This window comes from Macadamia integrifolia, chromosome 6 (assembly GCF_013358625.1).
Source record: "Macadamia integrifolia cultivar HAES 741 chromosome 6, SCU_Mint_v3, whole genome shotgun sequence".
Lineage (NCBI taxonomy): Eukaryota > Viridiplantae > Streptophyta > Magnoliopsida > Proteales > Proteaceae > Macadamia > Macadamia integrifolia.
The window spans coordinates 6875400-6892099 of record NC_056562.1 but is presented as its reverse complement, the minus strand read 5'-3'; the positions used below and the strand labels follow the sequence as shown (position 1 = coordinate 6892099).

Sequence of the window (16700 nt, the reverse complement as noted above, 5' to 3'; positions counted from 1 at the left end):
CCCCCCCCCCCCAACCTGCTCAGCCTCCTACCCCTCCATCTCTAACCTTTCCCCTTCAATCCCTCCTCCCTCCTTTTCCACTCCCAAACCTTGGAACCATGTTCTGTCCTCCCCCTCCACCTCCCTGACCCCCTCCGTGGGTCACTCCCTCCACTTTGTCCACCCTTCCTTCATTAACGACACCCTTGTTGGTATTTTCCTTTTGGGGTTCCTGAAGCCCGAAATTGTTCGATGGCAGAACTGTGTGGTCGGCCACTTTCTCAGTAGTTGTCCTCCCTTTACAATTGTCAAATCATCCATCTCCAAGCAATGGAAGATCAAAGGCAGGTTATCCACCTTCATGCTCGATGATGGAATCTTTGTGTTTGACTTCAGTGATGAATCCAATCGGTGACCAGCACTTGAAGCTGGCCCTTGGCAAGTGGGAAGGAATCCCATCTTCCTTAAACAATGGGACCAGTACCTGACTCTCAGCAAGACTGATTATCAACCCATCGCTATTTGGATCACCCTTCCCACTTTGCCGCTTCACTTCTGGTGCCCAAAGGGGCTTAACATTGTTGGCTCTGTCCTGGGCAAGCCTCTCTTCTCAGACCTCCGAACAAATTTGATGGATCAGATTTCTTACGCCCACATCTGTGAGGAGATAACAGCCGATTGTAGCCCTCCTGCCACCGTCTCTATTCATGACGAGGAGGGCCATTCCTTCACTCAAGAAGTCAGATACGAGCGGATGCCCCCCCCCAACTGTTCCATCTACAAGGTCTTTGGTCACCAAATTGCAAACTACTCCTCCAAAGCCATAGATGCTCAAGTGACAATCGATCCTCCAAGTGAAACCATTACTGCTTCTGGGTCCCAGCTATTGTCTCCACCAAGGATTAGATCTGCCTCCCCCGTCTGGCCACCACAAGAGAAACTCCAGAAGAATCGCCGCTGCAACTGAAGTCATGTGGCCCTGCCAAACCAATCCATCGAAACTAGCCCCAATGCTCGGCCTTCTTCGCTTGATCCAGCGGATTATAGTCCTACCAATGGATGCAACTGATTCTCTCTACTGGCAACTACCTCAGACGACTCTGACACCACCTCTGATATGCTGCCTCGACCATCACCTGTTTTGGCTCCTAGAATTTCCATTGGTGCTATCAGTACCTGTCCTGATCCAGGCACCACCCCCTCCACATCTCTGACCCCTTGGCTAATCCCTCTTCGATCACCGACTTATCTTCCTCAACCTTTCCACCTTATGCTCCACCTCTACCCTCCCTTCCTCCCCCTCTTTTTGGGGGCCCAACCTTATCTTCGGTTAACAATTCCCTCTCCCTTCTTTCCTGCATTATCCCTAACCTTAGGCCCATCTCCTCCCATTCTTCTAACCCTTCCCTTAGGCCCACCTACCAGCCTCCTCTCCCCCTTTCTCTTCGGCCCACCCTCAAGGCCCATTCTTCTAACCCTCTTCATTGGACCTCCTCCATTACCCATCCTCTTCAGCGCACTCTACATGCCTTCTCTCCCTTACACTGGCCCATCCTCCACTCCCCCTTAGCCCCTTTGCCTGATGGTTCGGGTCTTCCAAGCCCAAACCCTCACCCAGTTCACCCTTTTTCTCCGCCCCTTGGCCTGCTTCCCTCTCCTCTTCAGGCCTTCTCTTCTTCACCTGAGCTCTCTGCCTTGCCGTCCATGGACACCCCCTTTGTTCCACTAATGCAGTCCTCTATTGCTCCCCGCCCCCTCGCTGCTACCCCCTGACCCACTTGCATCCTTTGCCGCAGGCCTCCCCTAATACTCCCTCTGCTATCGTCAATCTCCTATTCCCTTTGACCCCTTGCCTTGACCTCCCGCCTTGCCACATCACCACGCTTGCTGCTCTCGTTCCTCCTGGCCTCCATGCCACGCATGTATACGCCTCTGAAGGCGTCAGCTCCAATTCGTCTTCCCCTGCTCTGTCGTTAGTACCTCTCCTTGTTGTTGTTGCTGCTCATGGGCAATCTCTTGCCCCTTTAAGCCTGAGAATATTTCAGCCGCTATCTTTAGGCCCCATGCTTGCCATGACTGCATACCATAGTTGTCACGATGCCAAGGAAAGCCTAGGTGTTTGAGGGTTGTCTAAGTGCGTAGGCGAGAAGGAGCCTGCCTTAAGGTAAGCAAGGCGAGCAAGTGTTATTTTTCATTTTCCCTCTTTCCTAACATTATTTAGTAAGCTACATACCTTGTATCATAAAAAATCAACATTAAGCCACATCAAGTCATTAAAAATCAACATTAAGCGACATAAAATCTTTAAAAATCAACATTAAGTCAAATTAAGTGGTAAAAAATCAACATCTAGATAATTGCTCTTGTTCTATAATAAAGTTTGACTGGTTAAATGATTTTAATTTTACACGAGATTTTTTTTATCAGGTATAACATAAAACCAGCTTTCCAGTAGTCTAAGATTACTTAAATTTGAGTTGTAATGACAATGTTATGTTCTAGTCAAACTAATTCTAAAATGCATGAATGGTATTAAAATCTCCTGAACGAAAATAATTTTATAGATATCAAAATAAAAGATTATTTTACCAAACTTTTGGTTTTAGCAATGTTTTAACATGATAAGATTTATAAAATTTTCGTAATTGAGAAAAACTCCAGCATTTAAAAGTTGAAATTCGCCCCTATAACCATAAACCAGTTTTTTTTTCTTAGACTGGGGCATTGACTTTTTATCCTTTTATTTAATTTTTAAACTATTTTTACTTGATTCAAATAGTGGATATTTGCTTATTTATAAATAACATTTACTTAAATGATATTTGGCATAAATAAGTGCCAAAACACAAAGCGATATGCAGTACAATAAGGCGATTGTCGCCTAGGACCCAAGCAAACCGCCTGGAAGCCAAGTCGTCACCTAGGCGATGCCTTGACAACTATGTTGCATACGTCTCTAAAGAAGTCAGCTCTGACTTGGCCCTTTGCCCCCTCGGTTTACTACAAACCTTGGATTTGGATGCTATGACCTCCCTGCCTCATCTTCAGCCCCAGTTGTTGATGAATTCTCCTTTGCTGCCCATGAATCAAATGCCACTGCCTCTATGGTTGTTTGTGCCCTCAGACTTGTTGACTAGCAGCCCATCACCTTCCCCCTCTCCCCTCCCTTGCCTATTACCATTGGCCTTCCCAAGCAGCCCTCCACTGTCAAGCCTTCCCAGTCGACCACTCCCTCTCTTGGCCTTAAGAAATCCAAGGCTTCTCGATCCTCTTCGGCCAAAGGAGTTGCGAAGCCTCCTGCTACCCCTCTCCCCTCCCCTCTCCAGGAATACCATTGTAGGCCAAAAAAGAAACCTCTTACCCTCTCTGCCAAATCCTCTCCTTGCTCTTCGTAGCCATCGGTCCCCCCTACCCGTTTTGAATGATTCCTTGGACCATTCGGAATGTCAGAGGTCTCAATTCCTCTGCCAAACATGTTGTGATCCGCTCCCGCCTCAAATCCTCCAAAGCAATCCTTTGCTGCCTCCTTGAAACCAGGGTCCTAGAGACAAATACCCCCCATATTGTTACTTCTATTGCCCCTTCTGGGTCCTTCATCTCCAACTACACCCACTCCTCTAATGGTCGCATCTGGATTTTATGGAACCCCCATTATCTCCACCATCCCCTATTACCTTCTCTGCTCAAGCCACTCACTTCTCCTTCTCCCCCCCCCTGGTTCCCCTTTTACCTTCTCCTCGGCTGTCTATGCTCTCAACCATTCCTCTGATAGGTTTGCGCTCTGGGATGACATTCGCTCTTTTGCCCCCACTTCTGCCTCCTCTCCCTGGGGCATGGGAGGGGATTTCAACATCGTACACGCTGCTCATAAGAAACTCGGTGGGTCCCCCATTGACTCCCCTTCTATTGACTCCTTAAATGATTGCATTGATGACATTGGCATGAACAACCTTAGATAGGCTGGCACCGCTCTCACTTGCCATAACTGTCACAGTGGGACAGACCATGTCGTTTGCAAACTTGATTGAGTCTTAGTTAATAAGTCCTGGTTTAAACTATTTCCCTCTTCCCGGTTCAAACTGTTTCCCTCTTCCCATGCATCCTTCGACCTCCCTGGTATCTCTGACCACTCCCCCATCTCCCTTTTTCTTCAACCACTTGTGTCTTTCTACCCCAAGCCTTTTAAATTCATCGACATGTGGTCTCTTCACTAAGATTTTCTCCCTCGTGTAAGAGACTCCTGGGCCATCCAGACACCCATCTCCTCTTCCGCTCTTATTTCCTTTGCTAGGAAGCTCAGGCATGTCAAAGCTGCCATCAAAACCCGGAATTCCTCCACCTTTGGTAATATCTCTGAGAGAGTTCGGGCCTATCAAATTAATTTCTCCTCCATTCAATCTAGGTTGCAGCTTGATCTTCTCAATGCCTCCCTTTTCCAATGAGGAAAATCTCATCTCCTCTGTACTCTCTTCTCTTTTAGCTTAATAGGAAAGCTTCCTCCAGCAAAAATCACGTATCTAATGGCTTGAGCTTGAAGACTCCAACTTGACCTTCTTCCACCGCTCCCTTAAACCCCAAACCAATTTCAACTCCATCCACAAGCTCATCACTTTTGCTGGGTATTGAGCTTACCTCCCCCTTTGAGAACAAGCTGAAGCTCTCTCCTATTTTGACAACCTCTTCAATCCAACCCTCCTCCCCTCCCCCCGATCTCCTCAATAAATTTGTCCCCGATCACCTTCTCCCTAGCCTCCGAGCCATTCCCTCTGATGAAAAAATCATTACGGCTGTCCTCTCCCGCAAATCCAACAAATCCTCTGGCTCTAACAACTTCAGCATGGGTTTTTTTCTCCTCTTGTTGGCATATCATCCGAGATGACCTTATATTTGCCATCAAAAGCTTCTTCCTGAACCCCGAACAAATCTCAGGCATCAGCCACACCTTCCTCTGCCTCATTCCCAAGAAAGATGGTGCCCAAGCCTCGCCTGATTACAGGCCTATCTCCTTTTGTAACCTCCTTTACAAATTCATTGCCAAAATCTTGGCCAATCGGATTCAGGTTGCCATTGCTTCCCTCGTCAGCCCCTATCAATCAGTTTTCATTGCTGGGAGAAGTATTATTGACAACATCCTTCTATATCATGCCATTGACTGAAATTTTGAGCATAAATCCCATTCCTCTATGGCTCTTCTCAAAATCGACATTTATAAAGGTTTTGACTCCATTCACAGGGATTTCATCTCAAATGTTCTTCTCCAGATGTGTTTTCCTCCTTTGTCCACTGGATTATTAATTGCATCTCCTCTCCTTGCTTCTCTATCCTCATTAATGGCAACCCAGCAGGATACCTCTCCTCTTCTGTTGGCATCCGCCAAGGTTTCCCCCTTCTCCCCCTTCCTCTTCTCTCTTGCCCTTGAGGTCCTTTCGCTCCATTCAATCCTCCATTGACCAGCTCCTTATCTCCCCAATTCCCAAGTGCAAAGATCTCATATTCACCCACCTCACTTTGTTGATGATCTAATAATCTTCTTCAACGCTGACCCTGCTCCATTTCTTCCATTATTTCATCCCTCCGCCTCTTTAAGTCCCTCTCTGACCTCCGCACCAACCTCCTTAAATCCAACATCTTTCTCTCTGGAATCTCTGTTGCTCGCCAAGCTCAGCTTCTTGCTATCTCAGGGTTCTCTCTTGGTTCTCTCTCGATTAAGTATCTCAGTCTGCCTCTCATTTCCACCAGACTCTCTGCTCACCATTGTTCCCACATCCTTAATTCTATCAAGAAAAAACTTCAGCTCTGGAAAGAAAGGCTTCCATCCTATGTGGGCCGTCTTGTCCTTATCAAATATGTCTTCCAATCTTTGTACCTCTATTGGTTTAGCATTTTCTCCCTCCTTGCTACCACTGCCAAATCCATCAACTCCCACCTCTGCTTCTTCCTATGGAAAGGAGCAAAATCTTCAAAGTTTTTGCACCCTTGTCTTGGTCTAAAGTCTGCTCTCCTAAAGCCGAAGGAGGCTTCAGCTTCAGACTTATCAATGATACCAACTCAGTGGGTATCCTAAAGCTCATCTGGAAAATTGCCTCCAAGCAACGTAGCATCTGGGTCTCTTGGATCTACTCCTCCCCTATTAAAAATGATTCCCTCTAGTATGCTTCCCACTCCTCGGATGCTTCCTGGATCTGGCATAAAATCGTTAGTTTTAGGGCTCTTTCCCTCCCGAGCATGTTTTATGTCATTGGCAATGGTTCCTACACCTCCCTTTGGCTGGACCCTTAGCACCCTGCAGGTAACCATTCTAACATTATCTCCCCTATATCTATTTACTCCACTGGGTTACCTAGATCAGCTATGGTTTCCTCCATTCTCTCTTCCAGTGGATGGTCCCTCCCCCCCTTCTCCCCCATGCTGACCTCTGGTCTTCCCTCCCGTCCATTCCCGTGAGACACCGTGGGAGGGAAGATAAAGTCCTTTGGCTTCCCTCCCTTTCTAGATCCTTCACCTCTGCCTCTGCTTGGGACTTTATTTGGATAAAAAAAATCCATCATTCCTTGGCACAAAACTGTTTGGTTCAAAGGCCATATCCCCCGCCACAACTTCATCGTTTAGCGTGCCCTCTCAAACTGCCTCCCACCTAGTCTTTCGTCATCTACCAGCACATTCAAGTTTCCCCTTCCTATTGCTTGTGTTGGAATGGCACTGAAGATGCTAACCATCGTTTTTTCTCTTACCCATTCTCTTCTTCTGTCTAGATGAAGATTCTCAACTTCATTTGGCCTTCCCGTAGAACCATTCTCCCCTTGTCCAAAGAATGGAACTGGATACACATGACTTTTGGTGGGGCCTCTATTTGTGACAAGGTGCGTTGCGTTGCTCACCTTTGGGGTCACCATCAACCACATTTGGATGGAGCGGAACCTTCGTAGATGGACTTCCAATTCTCGTTCTTTTGAAAAGATTTGGAATGCCACCTTCTTTGAGGTTAGTTCCAAGCTTGGTTGCCTTTGGCATCGGAAACTCGCAACACCAAGGAAGAGGCCTATGGTTGGTTGGCCTTTGTTGCCCTCTTGGGCTTTTCTTTGCTCTCCCCCCCCCCTTCCCTTTGTATATTCTTTTCTCTTTTGGTAATGAATTTATTTATTCACCTGAAAAAAAAATGATAAAATGATCACCAATGTAGACAAACCATCCTCTTCTATTAGTTGGATTGGTCCTTGTTTGCTTCTAGCCCCCTAGTTTCCGCACTTGTTGTAACAAGCTATGCATGGGTGATGTATATTCTCCAGCTTGAGAGGAGAGAGTGCTGAGTTTCTAGGGGTAATTTGGATATATTGGGTTTGTTTGTTATCTTTAGGGTTTGTTACATATGTTAGGATAAGAATTGTGACTCATCCTTACCTTGTAATCCCTTCTCCCATCTATAAATATAGATCGCCTCTATCATTCTAGATAAGTTGAATCATTCTCCCACAATTCAACTTGGTATCAGATCTCACAACTCTAAGAGTTTTTATTATTTTTCAGCTGCCAATAGTGTCACCACCATGTGTTCTTGAGGCTTCGGCCTCTCCATAAGTATGGTAGACTAAACACTCTATGATTTATGTCATGCTAAACAAGACCAACTGACACCTCTCACCATTAACATTCTTTGTGGCCAACATTACTCGATCGCCGTCCCAGTGGCCCCACCTGCTGCTCATTGCCACCTCTAATGGCCATGCCACCCTACTACCCTTTGTCGCTTGACCCTTGCTAGGACATTGCTGCCCCATCATGGGAAACTACACTTGCTCGCCTAGACAAGGCGATCCCACCAATGCCCCAATAGTGTTCCTTGCTTTAGTTCTTGATCATTTGTGCTCCTATGACATGGTAGACCTCTTTTGCATCCTTCCAATTTTTTTGTACCCATTATTTTCTTGATTTCTCCAACTCGATGGCTGAAAATGCCTCTAGCACCGCCTTGGGAGGTTCTGGGGGCATGGTTCAAGGTTTCCACCGATACTGTTGAAATTTTCCACATTTCCACGGTATCCCAGGACTCCGACACCAAACACCATATGACTTTTAAAAGGCACTTGTTTTGACCAATATCGACCGAAATGTGGGAATTTTCGAGTGAACCAATGGGTTCGACCCTTTGGTGGAACCAGCCTTTATAAAACTTTCTTAAATAGGAAACCAAGCCTTTTTATTTCAAAATTTTGACCCTCTCCCCATATTTCTTCTCAATGAAGTGGGAAACTTGGGAAAGCATTCAAGATTTTTCTCTTGTGCCACCAAATCTTCATTCTAAGCTTGGATCTTGCACATTCATAACAAATCTACCTAAGAAGAGAGCTTGGACCAAAAAGGTAAATCCCATCTTCCCCAAAAGTCATTTTTTTTTAAAATATATTTGGACACTTCTTGGAATTGTCTCTTGAGTGTTGACTATTGAATGTTGAGTGTTGAGTGTCAACTGTTAGACTTGAGATTTGAGAGATAACTCAAAATTATGTAATATTATTTTTTATTTTGGATCCTTTACAACACGTTTTGCTTGTTTTAAACTTTTAATCATGTATTTCACTTTTTTAGTTATTAACTTATATATGGACTTATGTAGTATAGTTTCAAACAATGACTCAGCGCACAGTACCAAACTTTGGTCAACGCAAAAAGTATGACTTTAGGTGTTTTTTCCATTAAACTAATTATGTGAATAGGCTAGAAATATCTAAAATATGACGTACACAAAAAATCAGGAGAAAAAAAAAAAAACACATTTTGGGGGGTCAAAACCAAAGTTTCCACCAAATCAGGAAAATTTTCTTGGTTTCCTCAAAATTTCCCAATTTCGACTGAAATTTCAGTCTCCTCAATGGTCGAAACCCAATCTTTTGAACCTTGTCTGGGGGTCGTGAGGTGGGTCATGTTGGGACTCAAGACATAACCCCACCCTCCAGCCGAGCCCAACAAAATTGAATGGGTCTAACTACCTTGACTGGTGACACTCCTATGCCGACTAAGAGTACTGCCAAAAACACTTGGTTGGCCCATGATGCACTAATGTCTTTCCTCCTCAACTCTATGTAACCCACTATTAGTTCAAGTTTCGTTTTGATGAATTCTGCCAAGTATCTCTGGGATGCTATACAGCAAACTTATTCCCAGATTTATGAGCTCCACCGCTTGGATCGCAAGACTTTAAGAAAGAAATCTCTCTAATTGCCTATTAGGCTACTTTGAATGCTCTCTGGTAGCAACTGGATTTGTATCGTCTAGTCTTTAAGGCTTGTACTACTGATGTTACAACCTTAAATCAGGAGCGGGAAATAGAATGTATGTATAACTTTCTTATTGGCCTAAATCTGGAATATGACTAATTTTGTGCTGAGATTCTCGACAGGGATAAGTTCCCGATATTGCTTCAGCATAAAGACCATCGCTGATCTGTCATAATGCCCAGTTTCATTACTCCTCGCTAAGCTCTGGTTTCTACACCTTCCAATATGGACTTGACTAAACCCTCTCCTGTTGCATGTGAGCCTAGTAAATGTCATTATTGTGGGTGGCCATGCCATATTAGCGAGACATAATGGAAACTGCATGGCCACCCCAGAGGGCAGTCATGGTGGGAAACAGGGATCTATATGTCCCTAGGTTCATCTCACTAAGACTACTGACAGCACTCTGCTTGGACCTACTCCTCCAACACCGGTTTCTACCTCTATAGTGTCTTTCTACTCGTATCAGTGGAAACCACTTCAGTGCATGATGTCTCAGCTTAGCTTGGGATTCCTTCCCCCACATCTAGACCTGCACTTGCTTTCCATCTTGCTCAGTCAGGTATTTTTCATATCTCCTCTGATTCTAGTCCCTCATGGCTTTTTTTTTTTTTTTGCAAAATCCTCAAACCATATGATTAGTTCCTCAAACTTGTTTTTTATTTCCTACCTTGTTCGTGTGAGGACAAAATTTGCGCAGCTGATGGATCCTTATCCTCCATTTCTAGTAAATATTCTATCAAATGTTCTCCTTGTAAATCCTTATCTTCCATTCTTCATGTTCCTAAACTTTGTGCAAACTTACTTTCTATTTATCGTCTTACCATTAAATGAAATTGGTGCGTCTCATTTTATTCCACCCAGTGTCTTTTTCAAGATCTAGTGATGGGAGCAATGATTGGATATGGTAGGATACGGGACGGGATGAACTATCAAGATCCAGCTCTAACTACTGTGAGATCCAGCTCCTACTACTGTGATCCTCACCCATGGTTCAATATTTCAATCGTTGATCATTTCGCTGGAGCCTGAGATGAAATCACAAGGGACTTATAAAAGTACCCAATTTCTAGCCATATCGACACATTTCTGGAAATTTTGACCAAACCGATTGGATCGAAAAGTTTGGTCCATCCGTCATACAAACGGTTGTCTCGTGGGAAACAAGCCCTTTCTATGATATTTTGACTTATGTCACCCTATTTCGACTGTAATAAGTGGGAAACCTTGGAAATCAGCCAAGATTTAAGGATTTCTTCATCAAACCTTCTTTCTATGCTTGGATCTTACACAATCAAAGAACACTACCTAAGGAAGGAATCATTTCGCAAAAAGGTAAACCCCATTTTCCCCAAAAGTCTTTTTTTTTTTTTTTTTGGGTACAATATACTAGATAGTAGAATGACGTCAAATTTTTATATGGTACCTAGAAAGACTTGATCTATGCATTTATAGTGTCGGATTTACCTCTTACAGCAGTTGACAAGTGGAAATCAGAATGTAATTATTGTAAAAATAAATAAATAATAAAATAAAATAAAATTGGGGGAGGTGGGGTCACTAGACTAAAGTGGAATCTTGCGGGTGAAGATAGAAATGTGTTGAGCCGTCCTAATTTTTCTAATGAGATAATGAGGAATATGATAGAGCATCTAAGAGGAGGAAAGGAGAAGAGGGCAATTAGGGAATAATTTCTTGACGCTGGTCCAGAGACGCTGCCAGAGTTGAGGGAGCAAGATTATTACTGTGATGAGCCTAACTTGGACGATGTAGAAATAGCACAAAAGGCTGAACAACTGAGAAGGGCAAAGATAGTGAGCAGAGTCCATCTTAGTATTGATTGACGAGAAAAGACGTGTCTAGAGGGCTAGGGGAGTTGGTTCATCTCGACCGGCTGAAAAAGATCTTGAGCCACAGAGGAGGAGAAGGTTGAGATATAGAGAGCCTGAGATTCCATTGTGGAGGCCCCAGAGTGTGTGTTTGAAAGGGATATCGCTAAAAGGGGGCCAACTAGCAATCCTGTTACAGGCAGTGGTGTATGCATTTCCAATGTATTTCCACTTATTCGAGGTTCGTAGATGCTCTGGTTGTCTGAAAGAGGGTGGCTATCCTATGAATACTTCCGGGAAGCCCTCTCTTCTTAGACATCGAAATCGAAAGCAAGAGAGGAGCTCTTCTGGTCCCGAACCCACAACTGGCACACAAAAAACTCTTGATCTGATCCTACACTATTTCAAAAGCAAGACTCAAGAAATTAAAGCTCAAACAGGTCTGGACCAAATGTAAAGGAGGCATTGGGAATAACTCTCTTCAAGAGGGCTTTCTACCATAGCATCCCAGCCAATGTCACCACAGGATCATATTACCAAAATATGTTGGATGAGATTAGTAGGGATGGGCCGGTGTGAAGGGGCTCAATGCATATGAGATGTACAATGTTGATTTTCCCAAGCAAAAGCAAGAGTTAGTAGATTACATTGAGGAGCTAAAGCCTATGTGGGAGTACTATGGAGTGACTGTGATGTGTGATGGATGGGCTGGACCCACTAAACGGTCCATCATCAATTTCATAGTAACTTATATACGTAGTACAGTTTCAGTCAACATACACTAGCAAACTTGAGTCAACACACCACAAGTATAACTTTAGGTGTTTTTTTTTCATGAAACTAATTCATTAAATAGGTTAAAAATGAAAAAAATAGGACTTACACAAAAAATAAGACAACAAATAACACAGTTTGGGAGTCGAAACCAAAGTTTCCACCATGGCAGGCAAATTTCCCTAATTTCCTAGAAATTTTAGAAATTTTCGGTCGAAACCCAATATTTTGAACCTTGTCGCCACCTTTGACTCATATCCTTCAGATAGAAATTGTTCTCTAATTAGTGCACTGTTGGCACCAACGTCTTGGGCATCGCTCTTTTTCGCTTTAAGAATAATTTTTTTGCTTTAATAAAAGATTATAGTCTGGATACATTTCATTGTGAAACTGGTGAATTGGCTAAACACACCCAAACCTCATTCCCCAACTTTCAATAAAGTGAAACCCCTTCTGTTATTCACTCTGATGTGTGGGGCCCTTCTCGCATTATCACTAGGGATGGTTGCACTTGGTTTATTTCTTTTATTGATAATTGCATTCCTATAACTTGGATTTATCTTCTTCGATAAATTTGAGGCATTCACTTACCCAGTTTGATGCCAAGAATTGGATCCTTCACAGTAACAATGGCACTGAATATGTAGATGCTTGCTTTCGTTGGTATCGTGATGATAAGGGTATCCTCTTCCAGACCTCGTGTTCACACTTCGAAACAAAATGTTATACCTGAGCAGAAAAAACTTCACCTTCTTACCCGCTCATTTTTACTTACCATGAATGTTCCAAAATTTTATTGGGAGGAGGGGATGCTGCCCTCACTACAACCTATCTCATCAAAAGGGTTACCTCCAATGTTCTGGATTTCTATGGCACAAGTAGCTGCGTACCAGATCCCTCCCTTGCCTCTCATCTTCCCCCCTCAGGTCTTTGGTTGTGTTTTCTATGCTCACAACTTTACTCCCTCAAGGGCTTAACTTGATCCCTATGCATTTCATTGAATCTTCCTTGGCTAATCTGCCTCTCAGAAGGACTATAAGTGCTATCAGACTCCCTCCCATCAACTCTTTGTCACTATGGATTCCATAAATCTGAACCTTATTACCAATCATCTCTTGAAGGGGAGATTATATTGTTCGAGCTTCCTTCAAGTCCCTTCATTGTTAACACTTCATTTTGAGGCAAAAAGGTCTCTCGAAGATAGGAGAATATCTTCAAACTTGTGCTTACATACTCTCGCCGGAAGAAACAACCTACAACCGACCCGCTATGTTCATCAGTGCTCCCTGATCCACCTCCTTAATCTCAATCAGGTAATATGGTTCCTCTCGTTGATGTCAATGACACGGATGTTCTTATTGCTATTAGGAAAGGAATTAGAACATGTACTAAACATCCCATTCCTAACTTTGTTTTGTATGAGTCCTTGTCTCAGTCTTATAGGGCCTTTGTCTCCTCTATTTCTTCTATTTTTATTCCACGAGGTTGGAACGATGCAATACAGATCCTAAGTGGAAAGGAGCTATGATAGAGGAGATGCAAACTCTACAGAAGAATACCTAGGAGTTGTTCCTTGTCTGAAACAAAAGAAACACGTAGGAAGCAAATGGGTGTTCACCATATTATAAGGCAGATGGCACCATTGAGAAGTACAAGGCCAGGTTTGTTGCCAAGGGCTTTACTCAAACCTATAGCATCAACTGTCAGGACAACTTTGCTTCAGTTGCCAAAATGAAATTTGTTCATGCTTTGCTATCATGTGCTGCCAACCTTTGGGGGTCTCTAGAAGTTATATGTAAAATGCCTTCCTAAAGGGAGATTCCCCCCGGTTGTGTCACCAACAATCACCATAGTTTTTTTTTTTTTTTTTTTTTTAACTCACAAAAAAAAAACAATCACCATAATTATCAGGGCAACTAGGCGAACTAATATGTTGGAAGACTATCTAAGCGCTAGGCAGCAAGTCACCCATCTTAAGGCGAACAACGAGCCTAACGCGAAAGTGTTATTTTTTATTTTCCCTCTTTTCTAACATTATTTAGTATGCTACATATACCTGGTATTATAAAAGATCAAAATTAAGCCACATCCAGTCATAAAAAATCAACATAAGCCTCATCATATCATAAAAAAATCAACATAAGTGTTGCTACCGAGAATCTGTAAAAGATTGAACGTCTGTCCTGCAATGGCACAGAAGGCAGAGTCCCGGAGATGGCTCCGGGATTAGTCCTCCAACGCCCAAGTTAAAGACCCGTGCAACAGTATTCAAAGAGCAATTGTGAGCGAGTTAGTGAACTTACCTCTGACTACCCCCTAGGATCTCTTTTATAGGATTGGGTCCTGTAGAGTCCTACTAGGAAACATCCTTCTGCTTCTGATGAGCTTGGGGCGGTTTTGGAGGATCCTACTTCGCACGTCTCCTCTTTCTATAGGAAATATTCCCATCCTTCAGGGATCATCTTGCCTTCAGGCGGGTGAAGTCCTATTACGACTCTATCACTGAAGGCATGGTTTAAAGTATCTCCGATACCGATACGATACTCTGATACGTATCTTAAATTTAGCCGACCAATACGATACACACCGATACGATACATGAAATTTTTAAAATCCTTTCGTATCGATATATATCCTACGATACATACCGATACGCACCGATACGCTCCGATACTCTATGGAAAATATAAAATCAAGGTGAAATGTACATTTTGGTATGTATCGATACGTATCGGTGAGTATCGGTATGTATCGATTGGTACGTATCGGTGAGTATCAGTACGTATCGGTATGTATCATCAGTACATATCGGTGAGTATCGGCACATATCGGTACTTATCAGTGAGTATCGGTATGTACTAATACAGTGCGCTATGGTCATATAGTGGCGAAGATAGGTAATTTTTCAGAAAAACACGATTTTTTTAGGAGTTTTTGTTCCAAAGTCACTACCACCATATTTCGCTCTAACTAGAGTGTAAATCATAGTTGGGAACAAGGATTTTACATTTATGGCACAACTTCAAACCTTGAATTCTTAATGCAATACCCTTAATTTAGTGTTTATATATAATACATATTATCAATAGCTTTTTTTAACAAATTTTTTATGCAAAAGTGTTTAAAAAAGTGTTTCTTATCCATTTATGTGCATATCTTTAGCGTATCTTAGCATATCTCCAATACGATACGATACCTTCTGATACGTATCTTAATTTTGACAGACCGATACGGCGACCGATACCGATACTTTAATCCTTGACTGAAGGTGGACTCAACTATCCTCGTTATCTTAGTATCGAAAGTCCTCAACTTCCTATAGTGTTCCAAATTCCTCCTGTAACAGGACGCCGTGTGTCAACATCTTGGTGGGCAATTAGTTTGTGCATATCAGAAGCCCCCTTACTTCCTCTGAGAAACCAAACGAAGTAACAGTAATTCCTGAGGCGGCTCAAGACTCCTCCAATTCTTCTTCTCTCTTTTTTTTTATGGACCCTTCAGTCCAATTTGTTCAGCCTCGGTCTAGACCCTTTGGCCCTACCGAGGATGGACCTCTCGGTCAGGTCTGTTCGGCCTTGGCCAGAGCTCCCAACCTAGGGAGGACCCTTCGGTCAGGTCTGCTCAGCCTTAGACTGAGCCCCCAATCGAGGGAGGACCCTTCAGTCAGGAGTGCTCGGCCTTGGTCGGAGCCCCTAACTGAGGGAGGACCCTTCGGTCAGGTCTGCTCGGCCTTGGCCTGAGCCCCCAACCAAGGGAGGACCCTTTGATAAGGTCTGCTCAGCGTTAGCCTAAGCCCCCAACCGAGTTAGGTCTGCTCAGCCTTGGCCTGAGCTCCCAACCGAGGGATGACCCTTTGATAGTGACATTTTAGTGTTAGCTTGGGTCATCCTTATCTAAGGATGAATTATTTTTACTAAGGCCCCAATGTCTTCTAGGCTTCGTCCTCTAGGCTCCATATTGTAGTATAACACAAATTTGTCGAAAACCAACTTTTAACTCAATGAAATCCTCCAAAATACTCGGGGAGGTGGAACTACAACTTTAAAAATTGAAAGTCCTATCTACTTAACTTAAAAAAGTACCGAAACTATAGAGTTTTAGGCCTTGCGATTGGTAAAACTTCCTTAGATTCTTGGAGTTCCACGATTAAGGTACCCTACCTCCCCCCATAGTCTCCAGGTGGTAGGAGCCAGGTCGTATCAATCTAGTGACTCTATAGGGTCCTTCCCAACTGGGTGCCAACTTTCATTAGTGCCTCAAGTCTGATACTTCCGTCTTTCGCAAGACGAGGTCTCCAATCTTGAACTCATTTTTTTGAATCTTAGAATTGTAGTACCTCATTGTTTTCTATTGATATGCTGCCATCCTCTCTTATGAGCTTCCTTTTGCTTCATATAGCAAGTCCAGGTTGGCTCGAAGGCCCTCGTCATTTGTTTCTTCATCATAATTTTGGACTCTATAGGTCATGATTCCGATCTCGACCGGTAGTACAGCTTTTGTGCCGTAAGTCAGAATAAAGGGGGTCTCTCTTGTAGCCAACCTATCTATCGTCCTATACGCCTAAAGGATATTATGCAGTTCATCTGCCCAGAGTCCTTTGGCGACTTCCAGCCTCTTCTTTACTCCTTGTAACAGTGTACAACTTCTTACCTCAGTCAATCCGTTTGTAGGGGGTACCCGACGGATGTCTTCCTGTTCTCAATATAGAGGGGCTTACAAAATGCCTTAAAGGTTGGGTTGGCAAACTGGGTCCCATTGTCAGTGACTAATATCCTGGGTATCCGGAAATGGTAGACCACTACTCTTTGGAAGAAGTCTCAGATATCCTTCTCTATTATTGTGGCTA

At 43.5% G+C, this 16700-nt stretch overlaps 1 protein-coding gene across 7 annotated transcripts in view; it reads right to left on the bottom strand.

The window, feature by feature from the left end:
- The window catches only part of LOC122082854 (telomerase reverse transcriptase), a 127922-nt gene that overhangs the window by 56927 nt on the left and 54295 nt on the right, over window positions 1-16700 (bottom strand). The window lies entirely within an intron of this gene.